Below are 22,207 nucleotides of genomic sequence, written 5' to 3'. Positions count from 1 at the left end.
GTACCTGATATGTCAGGGTGTCATGAAGCTGGGTCCATGTTTCCGTACTGCTCACAGATGAGCATTAAACCAGCTTTGATCTCCGCTGCAAACTACGCTAGCAACTCGTTATCGGTTACACTTCGGTGTATATTGATTTGTAGAATGCGAATCATGTTGATCGCGTCCTAGCTTTTTCCAGTTCTGCGCTGAAGACTGAACATCGTCTCAAGCCCGCAGTGTGCGCAACGTTCTTATCAGATGCGACCCTGCATAGAACACAGCTTTCTTTTTCATTGCAAGTGTTCGCTTTATGGCCTGGCCTGGCCATATTTGCGGCATGTTGCCCTTCTGTCAGTTCTCCGACATGTTGCAGACGTGTGCCCATAATCTAAACATGTGTTGCGGCGCCCCCGGATTCGTATCCTACACACTACCCAACCAATGCTAATTTTCAGGCTGTTTCCAAGCTTCGTCGCGTATTGCCCGGAAATTTCCACCACGGTGGGTTTTTAGCCTCGGGAGTTTGCAGAAGTTAGACCAATCCGGACACTGGTCATCTCCGGACATTCGGGTTTGATGGCCTCTTCTACCTCGTTCTTTTCTGTGAGGCAGCCATGGTCTCGGATTTTGAAAGCACGTGACTTCCAGGCTGGAAACCAAAGCTTTCTCTCCCAGAAGTCCCTCGATTGCTTCACAGAACGTAACTTTATTTGTTGTCCCCGGGCCTAATCCGACAAAGACTCCACCATTCTTCGTTTTTCGAATAGAAGACACTTCCGCTCCGCTATCTTGGGACTTGATCTTGTAATGGGTTTCACTGAGGACTTCTGCAAAAGTCTCGCCTTCCGTCGGTTTAATAAGCAGAGCTGGCGGTCTGGTTCTCTTTCATCTCCCCACCTTTTCTTTTGGTGCTCCATCCTTCGTGTCCACTCTAGTTTGAAGCAGCGGTTTTTGTGATGATGCGGCGTGTTGTTATCTCTTGTCTGTCTTCGCCTTCTTCTTTTGAGCCTTCCTTGTTTCGTTTTTTCCAGTTCGCTCTGCAACGGGCTGCCTGCGATCCATTTGGCGCTCGCAGTGTTCTTATCGGGAGGCGCGGTTGTTTCTGCTTCCCGCGAATTTTGTCTTGCTCTCCATGTTCGCCTATAATATGAAATTCTAAGAGCTCCTCCAGCTCCATTAGCCTGTTTTTCACCCCTTTGCTGACATTTTTCTGGAGGAACGTGGCATATGACATGCGGTTCACAACTGCCGCGCAGTTTTTAATACCTCTTTGGGTCTGGATTTGGAAAGAGAGATATGCAGATTTCTAGGTTTCTAATCTGATGGGTCATCGGACGCTCCCTATATGTATTAATGGGTAGAAAATCGAAGGCGTCGATGAATTTATATATCTAGAAAGCGTGGTTTCAACCGATGGTGACACCGAACTGGAGGCCGCCCGATGCATTAGCAGTCTAGATCCGTTTTCGTTGCCTTGTCCAAAATCTGGAAATGCGGTTACCTCAATACCAAAATCAAGTTGTTTTTCTGTGTTGCTATTTGGGAGTAGAACATGGAAAGTGACTCCTATTGTCACTCGAAGGCTCCAAACTTTCATCAACGTCTGTCTCCTTCGTATTATCGAAGTACACTGGCCTGATAGTATCTCAAAAGAAAATGCTGGTCGGCGCACAGGCCTGGTACCCGTACGCAAAGTGATAGGAAGACGGGACTGGAAGCGGATAGGTCACCTAATAACGAGGGGCGACAATTGTATTCCTGGCTACGTCATGCAGTGGTATCCACTCTCCTAAGATGGCCGGTGAATGGGCCGTTTCTAGGACACTTGGCGCAGAACGGTGAAAAAGGAGTGCGGTTGTCTCGCGAAGTCGTGAGGGAGGTGAAGCTTATTTCAGGTAACTGCGAAGGATGGCGCGTAGGTGTGGTTGTCCTTTGGAAGTTATAAACGGAAAACTTCAGGAGTTAGCAACGATTTTGTTACGTTTTCGCAACGTCGCAATGGGGATGCCTTAGTATTTAGAAAATCAAGCAGTCGCAACTGAGAAAATTTTATCCTAGACTGGACTTTGGATATCGGTTGACTCTTCTATGAATGTGTATCTGATTATCAGCGTTATAATCCCGGGGAAACGTAGTGCTGAGCATATTGCTTTAGGCGAGTACCATTTTGGTTTAGAAATGAAGCACTCTAACAGAGTTCTAGGCCTAGGTTCAAGGCAGACTGTCTTACAATCGATCAATGTTATAATACGATGCTTATGAGAGACGCCCCATAACTTTTTTTCATGTTATTAAAGTGATTTTGGGTGTATCTTTATAGTTCTGCTCCTTATGAGTATCTATTCCATAGAAGAGATGAATGCTGTTCACGTTGAACCCTCCAGCCTACACAACAGGTGAATTCCCAAAATATGCTAATGGACCAGACACTTCTTTTGGAAAATAACTTAATAGACAAAAAAATCGCATCAGATTTCAGGTTTCATCAGTTAGACCGGCTCTGGCGGGTGATATGCTGATATTCTGAAGACGCTAAGAGCCCTGTGCAGGTCTTCATTTCAATGAAGCTCATACCTAAACGTCTCCAAAAAAATGCAGCCCATTCATGCAATCCCATCAATGGAAACTTATCTACGAGAACCAGTGTACAAATCGTCAAGTTCACCATGTTTCCCCTTCCCCCTTGACTGTACCTCTCAAAAACACTACGAGTGACACTGTTGTATATCATCATACAAGCGACAAACCTTTATCCTTTTTTATAGTCCCGAGAGAGTACGTTCGGTCGATGATGAATAGCAACTTAAATGTTGTATATGTACTATGTTCCCGTGTTCCTATGTTCCCTGGTATATACCTAACATTCACGCTATATCATTCCTGTCATTCACCAAGAGGTTGTGTTCCTTTTAGCACGTTCACCTTCTTCCACACACAACCTTCACCAATGTTTCGTTTTCATTTTCATCCTCGACCGGCAATAATCTGCGGGTGGTGTCCAGGATAAAAATAGCAACACAAAATTAGATGCTAGCATCTGAGCATAAGTGCTAGCGTATAGGGAATACAACAAAGTGACATTAGAGAATTTTGCCGACTCAAAGACTACACCATGATTTAGGTGACACAACACACGACACAGCACATAACATAGTGTTATCGTCATATCACACACTCTCCATGGTGCCACCAGGAGTTACGATACGTCACGAGACACACGAGTCTAACAATTTCTACTGTAATTCTATGCGGTAAGATGGTTCAAAAGCGACTGCTCAGCAAATCGGTGGTCGTTTCAACGTAGTCATTTGTGAGTATCGGTGATATTAAAGGGGATATACATGTATCGATTGTTGGGTGGAAATTTGGTGTACATTGGTTGATGGAGTGTAAAAGAGACAAATTTTGGTTTCAGGTGGAAATACCCTTGAATTTAAGTGGGTATCACATGTATCTGTATTCGCTATAAAATTGACTAACAAAATAGATACTGTGTATCTCTGGAAATGTAATTGCATCTGGTCGCAAAGTGAACAAAAAAGTGGTGTTCCACAAGGCTCTATTTTTGATCCTATGCTGTTCCTCCTAATTCAGTTTTGTTGGATTTCCTCAAAAATAGAAATGTTTCTCATTCAAATCAGCAAAAAAAAAATTATTTTTAATTTTTTAAATTTATTTTTAATTTTTTAAATTTATTTTTAATTTTTTAAATTTATTTTTAAATATTTTATTTAAAAAAAATCACATTTTTTACAATTTTTTAATTATTATGTAATAGCTACTGAAGAACATTCATGTTTCTGACTCGCTACCAACTAATCGCGGTGATTCGAAGCTCATTTGTAACATGCAGGTTGGCAACAAGTCGGCAACAGGTCGGCAACACGAACATTACTAGATTTAATGCCGGCTTACTAAGGGGGGGGATGCAACTATATTCTACTGCTTGACAGTTGCTAACTATACATTTGAAATAAATGTTTTACATTCGAAATAAATCTATTGTATCTGGAAAAGATTCAGCGCAACAGTCAGTTTAGACCAATTCTTTACTCTTCAATTTTTCTACTGAAAAAGTCACTCAAGATGAAAATTCATGGCTTTTTATCTAGTATGTAGAACTTACCTACTAATCCGATCTATATTTGAATTTCTTCCGGTAAATCTTTATCTTTGCACACAAATATCTTTTTCCTTATCTTCTCAATCTTTATCATCCGAACCCCCAAAATACACCCCAAGAAAGCACACATTGAGATCGAACCCAAACTTCATTTAAACTTCATAAACTTTCACCGCAAAGTCGGTTGTATCTTAGCAAAAATTCGCTCATGTAGAAATATCTTAAAAGCAACTCAATAGATTCTTTCTGGTATAGTTGTGTTCGGCACAGTTGTAACTCTCCATACGTAAGTTCTCTCACTAGTTAGTATTAAATGAAGTTAAGGTGTACGGTGTCATCAACGCCGGTGTTTTTACGCTCTTTGGTTCACTCAACCCAAGGTATGACGGCGTTGAGCTCATATTGGGTCCTATTCAGACCAAGCCGCTTCTACAGCTGCTTTTGTATCTTTCTAACCGATTTATCGTTGTAGTACGAGGAAGGAATACAATAACCGTGTATGGAAAACGCAAAGAGACCATAGTATCTGGTTGGATATCTAAATGTGTGTATATGCAGCAGAGAGCACAAGATTTGCATGAATTGTTTGTTACCTGGTCTACTGTTAACGCGAGAAGAGATTAGTCACGATTTTTACCTGGTTTCCGGATTGGATTCTAATTGGGATATGTGTGGATTGAACGTTAGATTATGATGATGGATGTTTGCAAAAAAAGAAAGATTTTTACCGGCATACCTAATTAGTTGGAGCTAGTGCTGGAAAAAGTGGTTACTGTTTTCGTAATAACTGTTGGATCACTTGTCGGTGCCTTTCTTTTCGGTATCGGTTGATCTCCATTCATTTGATTTGAGTAAGATATCATTATCATTAGATCGTTATGGAGGTCTAAGGAGTCAATTATGTTAAGCCGGAAATACTTCAGACACTATTGTATTGGTTGTTTCTAAGGGTCATGAGATCAGGAAAAATTGGTCCAAGCAAAGACGCTTCTAAAAGGAAATTATAATAGAAAAACCTAAAATGTACATAAAAAAGTGAAAAAGGTGGCAGACTTTGAGCAAAAAGGGTGCATCTCCACCCTCTAGACCTCCACATTAAATACGTTGTAACCTATACCTTATACGTGAATCCGAATGCTGGACAGCGAAACCCTACGGCCATAGTAACATCCTAGACGAAGTACCTCGGGAAATTTGGGCATTCCCCACGAACTATGCCACAGGCAAGCTGAACTTCACGGGAAGCTTTGCTACGAACTTCCCAACCAGAGTAGACTGGAACATCGACGGAGGGTTGTAGGACTATGACACAGTAGTCTTTACCGATGGATGAAACATGGTTTGTGGAGTCGATGCTGGGGTTTTTTCGAATACACACTGGTATCCGAGTCGTATGATCTCCCAGGTTTCGCCAATGTATTCCAAGCGGAAGTACTGGCGATACTGGAAGCCTGTTGATGGCTGGGGCATGATTCGAGCGCCAAGCATTCTCTCCGACAGCCAAGCGGCCATTAAGACCCTGTACTCAGCGATGGCATCCTCGAGGCTGTAGGGGCCATGCAGAAACGCGCTGAACAGATTGGATAGCACGCTCAAGGTCACCCTCCTCTGGTTTCGCGCTCATAGGAACGTAGAGAGGATTGAGCGGGCTGACGGATTGGCCAGATGGAGCTCTGCTCTTGACAGTCCTTCGACGGGTACAGTCGGTGTCTCGCTGGGGACTGTCTAGGGCGGAATCTATTCGGCCTATTTAGCAGCCGCGGTTCACAACCTGTGAAAAGCTAAGTAGGATTTGGCTCGCGTATAACAAAACCCGATCATTAGAGCTCCTGTATCAGGCGCGTGGAAATGCATAGAGGATTACTGCGGTTTGCACGGGGCACTGGCCTTTAGGCGACCATGTCGCCAGGCTCGGGATACCCTACAACTGACATTGCCGAAGCGGCGAAGAAGGGGAGTGTTATGATATGAAAAGTTCACACCAAAAGCTTCAGACAATTTTGGTATGTAGCAATAGTACAATCCTGAAGCGAGCCAGCATAGAGAGCGAATGAATCTCTTATGCTGCTTCGTTTCGTGGACTTGTACGACTACCTAAACCACGCCCACCATTCCTCACCATGTGCTTCGAATAATAGCTGTTGTTTGTGTATACATTTTTTATGCACTTCTTGCATATTGATGAGCTGCATTTTTGTATTGCTACGAAAGATTGATGTCTGAACTTTACTCAATTGCAGAATCGGCAATTATGCATATTTGTCGATTCTAGCAAACACAAAATTCAAATAAAAGTCGAGTCGAGGATAGGGAAAGCAGCTTATCTTAGTTCCTACATTAGACAGGTGGGTCATCAGTTGGCTCCAAGCCGATTCTGACTCCCTTTAGGTTGGAGTTCTGCTGACTTCATGTCAGAGACTCTATTTTAGGAAAAGCGTACCAACTCCAGTTGGCCTGCGTGGAACCTCGTGTGTTTATCAGCCGGGGGTCCTGGGACACCAGTAGTTAGTTATTCTCGCCAGCAGTCGCAAAGGGTGTTTATTTCCCAAAATTGCAGTCGGAATAATATTGCGTATTATTCCACAGGCATTCAGTAGAGGATATTAACTTCTTCCATTGTTCTTACAGAAATATATTTTTGGAATCAACTGCCAAGTATTTCATGGATAAAACAAAAACTTTGTAGTGTCATCTAGAAAATTCTGTAAAAGATTTATCAAATAGCAGTCGATATGAGACCATCAGCCAGCGGCCGAACCTCGTCCAACGGCAGTCATTACTTTAGCGAGTGCAGAGGAGACGTGCGTAACGCCTCTGGATCTCGGTGCCCTAATTGAAGTAGATGTAGCCATCAGAGCCCTGCTGAATTGAGAAATAATAAAGAGAAAAAAAAGAATGCTACGTACGGTACGGGGTAAAACCCAGATGATTCCAGGGGCTATCCATACGAGTATACAAGTTAGAGAAGCTAACAAAAAACGTTAAATGTACTGTCGCACTTTGGGAAAGAGGTCCCAAAGTGCATGGTGGCAGTACATAACGATAACAGGAGGAAATCCTCAGGCACTTCCTTTGCGATTGCCCAGCTCTAGCTAAAGTTAGGCTACGGACACTGGGTAAACCATTCTTTGGGGGCCTCAGAGAGATTTCTAGCTGGAACGTGGTAGATCTGCTTTCCATCGCGAATGCTATGGGCTGTCTTTAAAGATCTGAGCTGGCTGTCTTCTGCCTCCCTGCCCTCATAATAGCAGTCATGGTTTTAGGAGTTTGTGGCATCAAAACGGCACACCAGAGCGCTAATTGGGCTCCTCAGACCTTGATACCTACCCACCAACCCAGTTTTCTGAAGCAGTCTGGAGTTCGATTGATGCTAGGGAGCTTTTACAAAGGGGGTTAAACTCATCGATTGAAGGTTTGCCAGTTCCATAAATCCAAGGTTGAAAAACCCATGTCTCTCTGATTATTTGCTTTGTTCGAATTGCGCTTCTTCTTCTTTAGTCTCCATTCTCTTCAGAAACCAGTTTGACTCATCTTGATCATGTCATTTCCCTTGGTCATACGCCTGATCGAGAGGCTTTCAAATCACCATCTAGCGTCTCATTCCAACTTTTTTCGGTCAGCGTTTTGACCATTTCCCATCGACTTCGATATTCAGACCAATCTTGGCAAGTGAGTTTGCATGTCCACGCCATCGAAGACGCCTCCTTCACTTTTCCCTACGACCGATTCAACTTCATATCGATCGCGGATGTCCTCACTTCAGATGTGTTCATGGCATGTTACGCCCATTGTCCAACGCAATACTTTCGTCTTCATTATCGCGAAGTGCCGTCCATTTTTTTTATAGTCCGCCAACACTAAGAACTATAGTGGGCGACCGGGTGGATGGCACTGCTACATAAGTTTTGCGTTTGAGACGTTTGATCAACCTTTTCGAAAGTCTTTCGCGATATACGCCATAAATCCGAAGACAGAGTCTTTGTTATTTTACTTATGTTTGAAGACAACTGACAACGGAACGGAAATCTTGATTGTTTTGTAGAAAAGATTCAAATGAAACAGTCCATCAACCGTAGATGCCTAACACCTAATATATCTAATAATAATAACCAATATTCGGATAGGCATTACTTTTCGAGGTCATGAACTCGCGGCAAGGTAGGCCTTAAAGCGATGACCTGATATGAAAAAGAGTGTCGCATTCTCTGCAGTAATCGTATTGCGAAACTGGAAAGGGCTTGAGTGCGGTCAATGTGATTTGCATCTAACAAATCATCATGCGCCGAAAACGGGGCAACGTCAGACTTTCAATTCAAACTTGATCCTCTGTAGGATTTTAGTTGGGAGAGATTTTAGAGTTCGAACGCTATTTCATGGCGTATATCCGTTCGGCATTCTGCCTGCAGGAACATCGGGAAATTCGTTAAAGCTCTTGGAATGGGCAGATCCGCGCTCGTGAAAACTTCAAGGGCTGAAGGGGTTGTAGCTGGCACTATTACTGGCTTGTATACCCCGAGGGACACCAAGTCCGGGAAAAGTCTTCTATGAATTGGTAAATATGGCGACTGATAGGAGGAAGGAGGTGAAAGGGTACTCATGGGGACTTTGTTGTAAACTGGTCATTCCGAAAGCCTTGGCTGGTTGGGAACTTAACACTTAACGCCTAAGAGATGGACTGTATCGTATGTCAATAGCGTAAAAGTAATCGAAGATTACCCACTTTTCACCATGTAAGTACTGGAAAAGCCAGACTCCTCCATGAAAAATAAACAGGAGCGGATACTCCACTGTATCTAGATAAATTAGTTTTTCACTATCGACCGGAACCAGACAGGGAGATTTGCAGTAGATGATGTAACGAGGTTGTGGATACGGTTCACCCCGTAACCGGAGGATGGAGATCACATTGAGTGCTGAATCTCTGGAATACTTCTTACAACAGTCTGGTAAGGCTCAGCATGTCAGAAGAGTTGTGCCTGATTAATTATGCCAGACGCACTGTTAAACAGGTGCAAAACAGGCTTGGCATATTGATGCAACAAGTAAGTGGATGGATGATGAACTTGATTTAAAGAGGAATTTCAACGGTGGGTCTCCTAGCAGTTAGCGAAACAATTATGGAGTCAAAGGGAAGTTTCAGAACCTTGAATTGATTTTCAACTCGTAGGTAAGCTTTATCGAGCAATCCAAAACAACATCGAACAAGGCAAATATTGGTGGTCCTACCTCTTCCAAGAGACGTTTTCTCATAAGCATGGTGCAGTCCGTTCTACTCTACAGCGCGGAGGTATGGGCTTATGCTCCTGGCAACGAAGTATGTCCTAAGCCCTTTGTACAAGTGCAGAGACGGTAAACGTCGCCCATCTTGCTAACGAAGGCAAGACTATATATATATATATATATAAGCGCAAAGGGGAAAACTCATCGAAGGTTGTTGTGTATGGCGAATGGCTTTATACAATGAATGAGTGGCAACTCTCTGGGGAAAACCCAGTCATGTGGCAGATGACTCTTCAGAAAAGTAAAGCCTGCGGCAGGACTCTAAACGTGGTAAGATTGATTATTATTCCATTACCCATTTCCTAAGTGGATGTGGAGGTTTCTTAGTTTGACCTGCACAATACCCCCAAGGCAAGATTCCCCGACTGCAATGAAGTGGTGGACGACGCTGACCAGACCTTTTTTTCTTGTGGAAGGATAATATTTTCAAAGTGGTGAAAAGAAACACTGACAGAGCCGTTACAGACCAGCGTTTCTTTTTTCTCTTCATCCTTCCTTCTCTCGTTTCTTAAAGGAATTCCCTGGCTTGAAGGTTCCCTAACACTGGAACGCATGACAGCTGGCCCGAAGTAATGTGTCAAACGGTTGATAGTCTGTTGTTTGTTGGCAGACTGATGGCTTACCAGTGCGAGATCCGCCCTCCCCTCTACTTCCCTCCCTCATTCATTTTCTACCTACCCTCCTGTCTCTCATACCGTTCCTGCGAAGTTTCTTTTCATGGTTATTCATCTCGTCCCTTCTCTCCTTTCTTTGGTATTTCCCAAGGCTCTATATTTGGCCCGCTACTCTAATTTATATTCCTCGTTTGTTCCTCGTTTGTTGTGTAATGTGTTTAAAATATTTGATAGTGCCTGGTAATTTTCTTCAGCTTCTTCTAAGTAATCCATACATCGAAAATCTTGGGTTAGTGCATGGTGTAGTCAATGATGGAATTATCACCCATGTTCAATGTGTGACCTATCCACTGCCACGTTCGTTATTAATCAACACATCCATCGGTATCTGGCCTGTATCCCAATATTGTTCCTCATTAGATTTAACTCAGGCGAGAGCACCCCGATTAAGTGAAATATGATCGACTGGAGTTGATGAGAGGTCTTTCTCTAATCTGTCAAGTGGTAGCGATGGTCGCTTTTGGTATACTGGTCTTGTATATCAGCGCAAAAAGAACATTAGTGCGGAAGAGTATCAACTTTAATGTTGGTTTTGAGGTAGCTGCATTTCACAATTTTGGAAAATCCTGAACCCTATGTTACTTTGTGTGCATATATTAAAGTTATCTTCCCTAATTCGCTGCTTGCAGGGTATTTTCTATTCCTTCCTTTCTTCCCTTGTATTTGCAGATACTCCATGTTTATTTTCTATCCACCCACCGTGCAATACCGCGCTGGCTCAGCCAAATCATACTGCATATATCATATTGTATCCCCGAAAGCTGGCTGGACGATGCCATATTAAACTCCGTGCTCCCCGAAGGCTACTCCATTTTCCGCTGGGACAAAGACCGGGATGCATCTCGTAAGTTCACCGGCAGTGGGGTCTTAATTGCAATAAAAGATTCACTGCCCACCGAACTCGTCTTCTGCTCCTCTGACTTTCCTTTTGACTGTGTTGCTCTTCGCGTCTTGTCGCCCAACTTCCTCCAGTTCATTGTATCTTGTCTATACGTCCCCTGTTCTTGCTTTTCTAATCAGTATGAAGAATCGTTTGACAATTTGTCTGAACTTTTCTTACTGTCAAATTCCCTTTCCTCCCTTTTTTCCATTTTGCGGAGATTTTAAAATCTCCATGCTCCACTGGCCTAATCATCCTAGCCTTTCAATTCCTTCCAACAACCTCTACCATCCTTCCCTTCCACTTGCTCTGTCCTGAATTTCAATACTGCCAAAAACTCCTTGGGTAGCACTCTTGATCTTTTCCTTTCCAATGTCACCGAGTGCCACTTCTCTTTATTTTTTTGCACATCCCCGTATCTCAAAACTGGGGCTCACCACTCCGCGCTTGAATTTGAAGCGAAGCTTCCTCGTTTAAACTCTAAAAGCGAGCGTAAATCTACTAAGTTCAACTTCCGCAATGCCTACTTTGACCGTTTGGACTCAGCTCAACATGTGATCAAGGTCTAAGCGCCTTTTACAATATCCTGCCCGATCTTCTCTCCTGTTATATCCCTTCTTCCCTTGCTTCCTTACGTTCGTACCCAACTTGCTTGACAACGGAGATTCTTAATAACATTCGCCTGAAATATGCACTGCGGAAGAAGTTTCGGGCTTCTAAGAATGACGCCGACCTTGCTCCCTTTAAGTTCATGCGCTCTACTGAGGTATTTATTGAGCGTCGAATCCGCCCTTGCCTGTGGTAACTTGAAAGCCTTTTGGCCTCACACTCGCAATTCTCGTAATTCCACTCAATTTTTCCCTTCTTCTGCTGCCAACTCTCTACAACAATCCTGCGACATTCTCTGCACCTACTTCTCTTCCGTGTTTTCTCCCTCGACTCCTCCACACTTTACGCCTCTTCTAACTGCAGACTGCCCCGAATCTATGGCAATTTCTCTCTTTACGCCTTCCTTGGTTTGAGTTCCTCATTCGTAATGTTGACCCCAATGTCGGACCTGGCCCCGATGGGCTTCTTAACCTCTTCCATTTCTAAATTCTTTAATTCACGACAAGAAGAACATGCCATTTATAGTGATTTCTCCAAAGCCTTTGATACCTCTACTTCCCTCCCTCAATCATCTCCTAGCTTTCCTCCTGTCTCTCATAAGGTTCCTGCAGTTTCTTTTCATGGTTATTCATCTCGTTCTTTCTCAGCCTCCTTCCTCTGGTGTTTCCCAAGGCTCTATACTTGTCCCCCTACTCTTCCTATTTTTTATCAATGACGTCGCTTCCATCCTTACATGTCCTCCTTCCAAGACCTAGGTGTAAACGTCATTTCAATTCCCACTTCATTGACATCATCAATAGAGATTCCAAAATGTCTGGTTTGATCCTACGTTCCTCCTCCGACTTTACCTCTACTTAGCGCCCCTTAATACTCTTCAATTCCTTTGTTAGAAACATCCTTGAATATTGCTGTGTAGTCTGGTCCCTCCCGCATTCGTGACCATTGCGCTCTTGAAGTTGTACAACACAAATTCACCCAAACCCGCTGTTATAAAAAGAACCTTTCACAGGTTGACTATCCGTCACGACTCCGCACCCTCAATCTCCCCTTTCTGCACCAACGCCGTATCTTCCTTGATATGTGTACTCTTTGCAAACTCTGCAATCGTCTGATGGACTGCTCTGTCAACTCGGATATTATTCTCCGCACCGTATCTCATAACACCCGTAGTGCGGACATTTTTTAAGTAAACTTCGCGGGGCTCGAAATTTACTTTCACTCTCCGATCTCGATGCTATGTCAGTCCTACAATGCCCTACAGCTTGGGTCCTTTGAGTTTGTCTTCTTCTTTAGTTTTAAGCGTAAGGTAAGCCATTTACTTGCTCCTCACTCTGAGTACAATATGGAATTTGTTTTCTGTGTATTGTCTTCATTAAATAAATAAATATCAAACCTTTTTTGAAGAATGTGAAAATGGAACCCAATTAGTTGCTTTGATTCTCACGAAGAATCCAAAAGCAAATTTCTATATTCAAAACCTGCTTCCAAAATTGACCAGTCAGCCATCTTGGAGAATTAGGTGCCCTTGGTTGGCGCAACTTTTTGAAAAATATTTACAAAACGTTAGGATCTGCATGCTTTAACGACTTTCTACATTCACTCCCCAGTTAAAACACTTTCAAGACATTTTTTCAAAACCAACCCCAAAACCACACAACAAAATTTATTCAAATAGAAGAGCTCAATGTACTGCATGCAACGGACTCCGCCAAATGAGTATCTTCTTAAATCTGAAGCCAAATGCATCATCATATATCAGTGGCAGACAATTTCATTTAATTTTATTACCATACAAACTTCAACTCGGGCCATAGTAATCCTGGCTCCGTCCAAAGCACTCACCCGTCTAACTGATAACAGCGGAGCGATACCCTTCCTTGAGGAATTTCCAGCATATCGCCGGTACCGCTGAGGCTGGCATCGGCAGCGAAAAGAATAACCAAAATGCCATCGTAGCATTCAATCTATTTAAAGATTCAATGAGGGGAGGGTCGAGGCTTAGCGTGCCATATCTGAGCACTGAATTATAATGGAAGACCGTTTTTAGGGGAGCCACCAGTGCGGTGACTGTAACATTATAGTGGAGTTCTGAGTATTATCTCTGGAGTTGCATGTACCAACGGCGGAATTGAAAGAGAACAACAAGGCAGTATCCAAATCGGTGGGGAAAATATCTGACATTCCAAAGTGTAGAAACTTAAGACATCCGATGGGGACGTCTTGTGTTGTAGGAACAGTAGGTGAATGGAAGAAACGCGACTTATCGTACGACGGCTGTATAGAGTTCTTTCACACTAAGCTGAAGCACTCAACATTAAATGGGTTTTGTTTACATTCCCGGAATGCTAAATAATATGGATCAGAAAAATGATGAGTTGGTGGATACGTTCTGGGGAAGTCATTTCAATCCATTTAGATTTTAGATAGTTTTGCGTAAGAAGGATTGATTTTAAATGAATTAGTTATTAGGGCAAGGAACCACTTTCCAATGGGCTATCAACTACTTCGTCCTCTATTGGTTCTAAAGTTTTTTCAAATCCTAGGCAACGAGATGGAACTCCTATCGCTCATTCAACTCGGTCGACGCACCGTCCTCGCAGTTTTCGTAGCTTCCGAACTTTTCGAATAGTTCAGTACTAAGGGTTAGGACTCTTTACTCTCCCACTCCACTTCGAGGATCGTAAAATATAATATAATAACTTTCATCTGACCAACTAAAGACACATTAAAAAAATGTCAGGCGATGGCGGCTTTACCGTTTCTTACCAGGGCAGGGCCTCACCTCTGCCCTGGGAGCAGCGACCGAAGGGGCTCGCAGAAGCGGCTCCCAGGGCAGAGATGAGGCAGCGTCTGACGATTTGACTCTGCCCTGGTAAGAAACCGTAAAGCCGTCATCGCCTGACATTTTTTTTAAGTTTGGATGCTGAGTCTTAAACGAGGGGTCCGTGGACCAAAAAAAGAGGGAGTAAATTGCTCCCCATTTGGTCCGGTCCGGCATTAAGTTGATGCGGACTTAGGACCCCACAATTCTCAAGAAAAAAATAAGGACACATTATTAAACCAAATTATTCTGTATCCAACTTTAGTTGGTCGGATTGAAACCCAGATTTAGTGGCCTCACGGTGGAGCATTTGGCGAATAGTTTTTTCAGTAATTTTACTACTTTACTACTGCATCGACTGCGGAACAGGTTTGTCCAAATCCTTATTCCATTTACCATTCTGATTGCGAACTCGTTTCGAAAATGAGCCATCTTGGAATCAAGAGGGGAGAAACGGTGATAAGAAGAATGTTTCACGGGTGACCTGGAAGGAAGAAAGATTTCGCTTTACAGGATCAACCTCTGGTGACACTATGGTTTTGGGTATAGGTTAATTCTAACATGTTTATAGTGGAGTGTTACCCGCGGCCGCCATGTCAACAACCCCTTGGACTGACACAGCGTAGATATCCAGACTCTTTGATAAAATGGTGTTTATATTTCATTAAGGAAGGAACTAGGATGTGGGTTGGGATGGGGAGCATGCGGGAGGAGTTTGGGAAAAGTAGATAGGATTGGCGCTGGGGATGGGTGGGTTTTGCAAATTCGGATGAGGGGTAGTTGCTGGTGTAGAAGATTCCTCTACCGTCGAGATCGAAAAGGAGATTTCGGGTCTGGAGAGATAGGAAAATTTGGGGGAACAGATGAGTTCGTAAAAGATTCTCTTGGACGATCTCTATCTGCATGGCCTGGAAGATAAGGCAATTAGGATGTGATAGACATTTATTGAGGAATTTAAGGACGTGACGGGCGTTTGGCAGGAGTCGTATAGGATCTGGTTTGAGATATATTTGGAGCGGTTTTCGTTTTTGTAGGTGTTGGCGTAGGATTCTGCGTTCTTTGAGACGGAGTGGTTCGATTTGGGTAGAGGAACTGTCGGATCAGAAAATGAAGCCGAAAATGAGGAGGGGATGCATAAGATGTTGTTAGCAAAATAGCTTGACATTCGGAGGTATTTGGTTGCTGTATTTCAGGATTGGGTAAAGGGATTTGAAGGCACCAGGTGCACGGCTTAGTGCCTTCTTGATATGTGGGAGGTGGGATAAACGGGAATTCATAGTCACCTCAAGGTAGGTGGTGACTTCATTTACGGTTGGGATTGTGGCGTTGTGGATTTTCAGGGACAGGGTTGATACGAAATAATAAAAAATTATTGTTTCTTTTTCGTTGGTGTGAATATTTATTCTTGTAAATACCGATATTTCGGGAACCACTTGTTCCCTTCATCAGTGCTAACAAGGGGTTGATATGCCACTCCTTATTTTCGGCGTAATCCTTACGTTACCGTAGAATACGATAGTCTCCCATTTCACTGTGTTTGGGGAGGGTTTTCAGCGGTTGAAGTACTGATAAAGCTCGTCCAAATTGGAATTCCCCGGCGGGGATGATTCTAGTGGAGGTGTAAAGGATCAGGTCATTCGCGTTTTGGAAGATTCGGTCTTGGGTTTGATTGTGAGGTTGGTTTGAGTAGGTCTGCGGTGAACAGGAAGAAGAGGGCAGCAAAGAAGACTGACCTCTGAGGGATGTTAGCCGGACTTGAATAGGGAGAGGAGAGATGCTCTTGGAGTTGGACTTGAGATTTCCGTCCGTCAAGAAAGCTAGGAATTAGTTTGCAGGGGATGGAAATGGAGGACTTTGGAAAACTTATAAGCAAGTCCATGTTGCCATACGGTGTCGAGGCACGAGGAGTGTATGCTCAACCGAGTTGTTGGGTCAGTTGGCGAATTGAAAATGGCAAGGTGAATGATTGGAGTCACAGTGATCGTCGATGATGGCTTTTATGGTCCGCTCGAAAATATTGGCGAAGGATGAAAGGATCGAAATAGGCCTGTAGCTACCGGGATTTAAAAGATTCTGGTTCTTTTTTGAGATAGGAACTATCCGAGCACTCTTCCAATCTATTGGCAAATGGGTTGTTCATGATGCAGGACATGATGGAGACGATGGAGGGGATTTTTTCAAGTCCAACCGATTTATTGTTTTTTGAGGTAGCGATGGACGTCTTTCATCATTGTTCTGGCAAAATATTTAGCTTGCTACCCTCTACTATCTATTATTTTCTTCCTTCTTAAATATGTACTTACTTCTTACTTACTTTGCTTTTTTCTTTCGAGCAATACAACGAATATTGATGTCCGAAAGACATTGCTCTTATTAGTTGTGGCCTCTTGTTTGTAGCATCCCTTTTAACTCTACTTTGCCATGATCTCTTGTGTAAAATTAAATGCTACAATAGCGAAACTTACCACTGTTGAGTCATTACGTCGTATCGTTTCCACAGAGATGGTAGGCCATTTTGTTTTCACTCGCCTGCGGTACCTCAAAGGCCGGCTTGCTGAAAGTATGAATGCCTGTTTGCCCTAGAGGTTCGTTTGTGAAGTTTTTAGGCCAGGATCAAAATATTTTAATACTGTGGGGAAGGGCATCTATAATTATATAGAGAGAAGTTGCGACGATTTGATAGGACTTGCAGAGCAGCGTGCCTTTTGTGTCCACAGGAAATTTTCGTATAATTTGTTCCAGGACCAGATTGAACAGAAGAAGTGCCAGTCCATCTCTTTGCTTCAACTCGACGTTTGTCTCAAACGTAAGGCTATTATTGATTCTGACCTGCGCTTTTGACTGAAACATTGTTATTCCGGGAAGGATTATCAGTTCTGCTGGAATTCCTAAGTCACTTCCTGCAGCTTATCGTGTTCAAAGTGCCCGAAATTGAGGCATCTAAAACATCTCTTGAAGGATACTAGCTCCCTAAGTCGACACACGGCCTAACCTATTCTTACTTACCCCGCGGTAATCAGTTTAATCCCTGATTCCACTGGCAAGCTAATGATAGCGTCCTGTGTACCTTTATTTGCCTTCTTCAACCTGTCGGATAGGCTTTGACTTTACGAAGGATATCGGCGTAGGACATATCTCCTTTCTTGGAAATAATAATTATTTCCGGACGAATCTTCTTTTTCTTCTTCTGCCGCCCATCTTTGTCCATTCTTCGGGTTTACGAACTGTAGGCTCTTCCCCTTTTGTCAAAGTTGGAGTTGTAATCGAAGAACTACCCGAAACATTCTCCGGTGCAGCTTTCTTCAACGAAGGGGCGTTTTTCTTCGCGGCCGCTTGTTGGACACCATGGGATTCTTTGATTCCATCCCTACTCCGTTTGTCCGCATTCTCACCTACCTTATGTTGAGGAGACGTCACCTGCGTTTCCCGCGTGACTTTGCCACATGGCGCTTGGGCGTTTTTCTCCTCCACCGCCCTAACATTGGACAACTTCATACCACGTATCAGAGCCCTGCCATTTTGGTGGATATTCCCCCTCTCTTTGTAAATTTCATTCCGAGTCCTGCAACGAATCTCGGACTACCTGGGGGTAATGTTGCCCTCAGTGGTAACCTCCCAAGTTTTGAGCTTTTGCGAAAAGGATCCGGTATAGATCTCATTTCCACTCCACTAAGATCTCTTGTAGCATTAGATGCCAAAGTAGCCAAGTTCCCCACTAATGAGGCACTGCGGTCGCTGGATACTGACGGCTGGGAGTCCGCTTGCCCACTTCCTGAAAAACGCCGGTACTGGGTTTCCGAGGTCCTAAACTACCTTTCTCATCCTCCATATTTGGTTTGATTTCTGGGTCTCCTTCCGATAGCCAATTTTTATTCACGGATGGGCGTTTACTTCCCACCTACCCGGCCTGCTCATTAGCATGCCTATACACGCATGTGTATGGCCATAACGCATCCTCCGAGCGCTTCCTTATCCGCCTGATGAGAGATTTGGCAACTTTACACGGGGTCAGCATAATATCTACGATTGTAATATGTACGCATATCTTATAGTTATATATGAAGGAATATTTTGGGTTTTTAGTTATATACGAATGGAAAGATGAACACAAAACCTTTATACCCAAAGCGCCAGCATCCGGTATTCCGGCTTGTTTCTATATTAAAGAAAATACCAAAATTTACAAAAAAAAACTCCATCCTTTGCCAGAATAACTTGCATCAATTTAAAAATACTTGGACGCGAAAGTTAATGCGTTGGCTGTGATCTTTTCATGCAGACGCTCCCACTAGTTTGTCGCTTCATCTTAAGCACAGAAAATCAGTCCTACTACTTTTTGATCTCACCTTTCAGTAAGGTCGATTTTATTACAAGCTGTATTGATTGTATAGCCTCAGGCAGCAAGTTTGTGATATTTAAATTTAAAAAGTGAATAAAATTCATTTTCGTCACCCTTCATTTGCCTTTTTGTTCACTAGGACGCTTAACCTTGTCTGTGTAGACTGATAGTATAGTAAGATATTTAATTTCTTTTCTGTTTCAATTTTATTGAGGGTCCTTCCATGTTGTTCTAAATTAGCTAAATTTATACGTTTTTTTCGTGGTGCTTGGGATTGATGCTGAAGTTACCGCACTCAGTAAATCTATTTACATTACTTTGTAAGGTCTCCTATTTTTGTGTGGATTTCCTGACAATTTTGTTCGGATGCAACCTTCCCAGACCAGAATGGCAGGACAAATGCGGTCATCTTAGACATTAAAGGTTGGGCGCTTCAAAAATTCTGAACAAGGCCAGCCAGTGAAGTGTATGGTTTAACCTTGCAGGATAGTGGAGTTGCAATGTTGTCGCTATTTTTTAACATCTGTATCTTCCAGTTAAGCGAGGCAGTACCTATTTGTATCTTTTAGATTTTCCATGTAGCAGTAACATTTACTTACCATAGCCAACCTAACGAGAAGAATGGTTTGGAATACTCTAAGAAGTAAGTAATATCCTTAAAGTCCTTCCAAATGACCATCTTAAACTGAAATTTCACGTTCCTGAAAGTACAATGTCTGCTTTCAAGAAACAATTTTCCAATGTTTGTGAAGCTAAGACACTAACTCGGTCGTTACATAAGAATGTGGGAAGCCAATCTTAAATTGATACTTAAACCCTAATCCTATCTATTGGATGAATGAATAAGTAAAGAAGTGAGTGAGGGAGTAATGTCACGTTCATCGTAATGCCACTGATAACAGGACGTCGATACTTCAGGCACGTACGTACAAACGACATGAAGAGAAGGGAAGGCTCGAAAAAGATAGGTGCGTAATGGTGGTGCATGTCGTGTACATGTTATCGATGAAAAAGTGTCAAATGTCGAGAAGGGTGTGTGTCGTCACATCATAGACATAGACGTCCCAATGAAACCCGTATGTACTGCTGAACTTGGTCTATGCTCGTCTGTTTTCCGTTTGAATTCCTCCCCCGGAATAGTGAAGTTTCATTCCGTATATCATTCGGGGGGTCCTGGTTACATTACCATAAGTATACCAGGAAGTTGGTTTACCATAGAACAATGAGAAATAAAACAACAGAAATTCCCAACTCATGGATCCATGGATCTGGGAAAATTAACTCGAATTGATACAGAAGTTGTATTGCATAATGTACTTAGTATATAGTCAGTGAGTTTAATAGAAGCCATAAGTTGGGTTTTATTTGTAGAGGAAGGGGTTGTTGATTGGTTAGAAAGTTGGAATTTGTTCGTCTGAGTTGTCGGATTTGTATGTTACAATGTTGCATTTAGGAGCGTGGAACTTGTGCATCTGGAAGGCAAGATTTAGGGACCCTGTCTCCGTATGTGTGGTTTGAAAAAATCAGGGCTTGGACCCAACACTGCAGAAAAAAACCCAGCCCCAATTGAAAATTATGCGGGTCCTTATATTATTCCCTTATTTCTTGAAATCTTCATTCTGGGTTTTTGGAAAACCTCCTGGCCCAGGGACAATCACTCTATTCGTCAGGACTGTCAGCACTTTTCCGAAAGAATGCAGTCGGTGGTTAGCTCGTTCGTTCCTCTACAGGATATGATATATAGGCCATTGTGAGGTTCCTCCGTTTTAAAGTAACAACTATCGCACCAGGCTTGTCCTATTCATTCATTAAATAAGCCATACTAAAAAGATAACCCCAATCTCTCCAACGAATCTGGAAAACCCCCTTTGGCAAACGAAAGCTTCTCATTTTTCCCAGCTGTAATTTTTCTGCCTTATTCCTATACTTCCATTCTTTTTTTCCGCATTTTCCTCATTATTCCGATTAAAGTAAAATTGTGAAATTGAATACCACAGTTTAGCGATTATTTTACTTCTGGGCGCCGTGGAGTTGCTCCGTTAATATGCAAAGAGTGACGTTTAGTATGTTAAACGGGCGACATTAAATTTCGGTGAAGGGAGGAGCAAAAGAACAACAAAACCAAGCATTGGAAAAGTGAATGAAAAACGATATAAAGACCACAAGGAGGAGAGCAAAGAACATTTACCGGGGAGATTTTATCGAGCGGTTAGTAATTTGATACTTTATCAATATGCGAATGCTTCTGTGTATTACGTATTCCAACTAGCCGCCGGGAGAGCAAGTAAAGAAAGAGAATTTAATAAAATCGAGGCAAAAAAAAAAACGGCGGAAATTATAAGCGGAGATAGTGTACGATTTAGATACATTTCGGCAGTTTCGTTTGATATTGACTTCCCCGGGCACGAGCAGATTTTTCTGAAATTGGAAATTGATACGATTGCACTGGGGAGTCTCGTTCATGTTTGTTAATAGCCTCAGGACAGTGTGGCTTTATTGAAAGTAACTTTTTGCAAAAAAAAAGAGATTTTGTTGACTTAGTTGGATGTATTACAGTTTCCATACTTGAAATTATCTTTAAAGAGTACTGCCTTCCCTTGAAACTCAATAGACTTAAAAATTCAGCAAGGGTCATGTTGTCAACTTGTTGCCAACAAGTTGGCGACACGAAGGTTACCAAACTCAATCTAAGTATTGTAACTCAACCTATATTTTGATCGAGGTGAAAATCGACTACAAATTTCCCGTTTTTCTTTAAAATTATCGTCACACTGATAATATTTGCAAATACATTAGTTCCAGATTGATGTTAGGGATGCAAACCTATCTAGATCTAGTTTTCGTCCACTGACATCTTAAAAAAGTTCCCTTATGCCATGAAGGATTCTCTCTTTTGCCTTCTATTGATGCCGAATGAATTCTTCAACTAAAACTTCAGAGACTGAAATGTTATTCATCTCGAAATTGCCTTTTGTCACAAGATAGAAGTTCGGTGGGGGCGAGAGTTTCTGTAGATATTGTTCAGAATTAGAGAGTGGCAAAACCACCCGAATTGGTTTTAGTTACACGCCAGGAACCGCTGGATATACGCACTACATGGCGACGCACTTAGCAGCGTTTCGCTGGGGATGAAGTCCGTGATGTTGCTGAAGGGCATGTAGGAGCGCTCTGTTGACTGGGAAATCGTGCCATGGCTTTGGATGATCATCTGATACTATCTTATGTTGCATTCTGGCAGGATCTCAACAATCCGGTGTTCTTTGATTGTCATTGTCATAGATAACATTGACAAGTGCTTCGCCATCATCATCATCAACGGCGCAACAACCGGTATCCGGTCTAGGCCTGCCTTAATAAGGAACTCCAGACATCCCGGTTTTCCCCCCAGACAACCAATTCGATATCCCTGAAAGCTGCCTGCGGTCCTGGTCTACGCTATTGCTCGATCTTTCTACCATAGATATTGCCCTTATAGACTTTCCGGGCTGGATCATCCTCA

The 22,207-nt window shown here is 42.7% G+C and overlaps 2 protein-coding genes across 4 annotated transcripts in view; one reads left to right on the top strand and one right to left on the bottom strand.

The window, feature by feature from the left end:
- Window positions 1-3,234, bottom strand: part of LOC119650679 (tyrosine-protein kinase transmembrane receptor Ror) — a 175,218-nt gene extending 171,984 nt beyond the window's left edge. The window contains exon 1 of one of the 3 annotated variants that reach the window (XM_038053634.1): window positions 2,840-3,234. The gene's annotated coding sequence lies outside the window, so the exon portion shown is untranslated. The other 2 variants (XM_038053637.1, XM_038053633.1) reach the window with 2 other exon arrangements.
- LOC119650678 (calcineurin-binding protein cabin-1-like) overlaps window positions 1-22,207 on the top strand; it is a 261,076-nt gene that overhangs the window by 218,012 nt on the left and 20,857 nt on the right. The gene's annotated exons all lie outside the window — the stretch shown is intronic.

This window comes from Hermetia illucens, chromosome 3 (assembly GCF_905115235.1).
Source record: "Hermetia illucens chromosome 3, iHerIll2.2.curated.20191125, whole genome shotgun sequence".
NCBI lineage: Eukaryota > Metazoa > Arthropoda > Insecta > Diptera > Stratiomyidae > Hermetia > Hermetia illucens.
The sequence above is the reverse complement of the archived record's forward strand: the minus strand, read 5'-3'. Positions and strand labels throughout refer to the sequence as shown.